The sequence below is a fragment of the Zalophus californianus genome, chromosome X (genome assembly GCF_009762305.2).
Source record: "Zalophus californianus isolate mZalCal1 chromosome X, mZalCal1.pri.v2, whole genome shotgun sequence".
NCBI classification, from domain to species: domain Eukaryota; kingdom Metazoa; phylum Chordata; class Mammalia; order Carnivora; family Otariidae; genus Zalophus; species Zalophus californianus.
The window spans coordinates 9,041,945-9,043,533 of NC_045612.1; positions in this window are offsets into that span (position 1 = coordinate 9,041,945).

Sequence of the window (1,589 nt, forward strand, 5' to 3'; positions counted from 1 at the left end):
ATCCTTCATTAGATGAATTGATAAACAATCTGTGGTTCATCCAGACAATGAAATATTATTCAGTGCCAAAAACAAATGAGTTATCAAGCCACAAAATGTCATAGCTGAATTTTAAATGCATATTTCTAGGTGAAAGAACCCAGTCTAAAAAAGTTACATACTGTGATTCCAACTATATGACATTCTGGAAAAGGCTAACCCAGTATGCAGATATATATTTCCTTGTGCTGTTACCTGAGGTGGCCTAGAAGCAATGACAACCCTAGCAACACTTAGTATACCTAATGCCCTGATCCTGGTTTCTAATGCTATTGTCAAATAAAAGGGCTCCTTGGAGAAATGGCTGATTCTAGGACTAGGGCAGGAAATATACAAAATGAATCTGGATCATCTACTGTTGCCAGAAAGTAAGTGCTTAAAAAACCCCACAATGCTGGGGTTATATTCAAGAGACATAGGAAAAAAACTGAAGACCTTTCAATGACCAAAGCTGAAATCTTTGACCAACAAAGTTGGATTGTAACCCAACATGTACAATAAATATCCATGACTTCATACTGATAAAAATGCTTGAATAAGTAAATAAATGGAGTAAATAGGCAAATCTCTTAAACAGAATAATTCCAACAGATTTATGTAGATCCTCTGACCTCAAGGAAGTGGGGCATAGCTCCCTACTCCCTAACCATGGACTAGGCATAGTGATTACCTGCCAACGAGGACAGTATGGAAAGGGAAAAAAAAGAGGGACTTTACAGTGGAGAGTCCTGAAAAACACTATTTAGCCAGGTGATCAAAGTCAACATTAGCAGTAGTAAGTACTGCAGTTATGATGTGATGAGAATGGCTCCTTACCTCTCTGATCTTCCAAAAACACATAATCCCAGCCAAATCATCAGGTAATATATCAGACAAATCTCAGTAGAGTGTCATTGTACAAAGTGACTACTGTTTAAAACTGTTAAGGTCATCAAAAACAAGGAAGGTCTGGGAAACTGTCAGAGCAAGAAGAGCCTAAGGAGATATGATCTCGAAATGTAATGTGGTATCCCAGGGGGGATTCTGGAACAGAAAAGGGTAATTAGATAAAAACTAAGGATATCTGAATAAGGTATGGACTTTAATTAATAAAATGATTCAGTATTGGTTCATTTGTTATAGCTAATGAACCATACTAATATAAGATGTTAATAGCAGGGGAAACTGGCTGTGAGGTGTTTGGGAACTCTGTACTATCTTTGCAGTTTTTCTGTAAATCTAAAATTGTCCTAAAATAAAGATTTTATTCTAAAAAAGAAAATTATATCACACCAGAGTGGCAAGTTTAGAAAACTTAAAAATATCAATGGGAACAGCATGTATATGGCATCATCTCTAGAAGCCTTCTATTAACTCCACTTCTTTTCCACTAAGGCTAAACTAGATGTTTTTCTATATAATATAGTTGCATATTTCCCGGTACTTCTTTCTTTCATGACATCATGCATGACAGTAAGTGTATTACTTGATTCTAAGCTCATTGAGGGTGAGGATGGTCTTAGTTATTTTTGTATCCCCATCATCTACCATAGTGCTTGGCACATATTGTG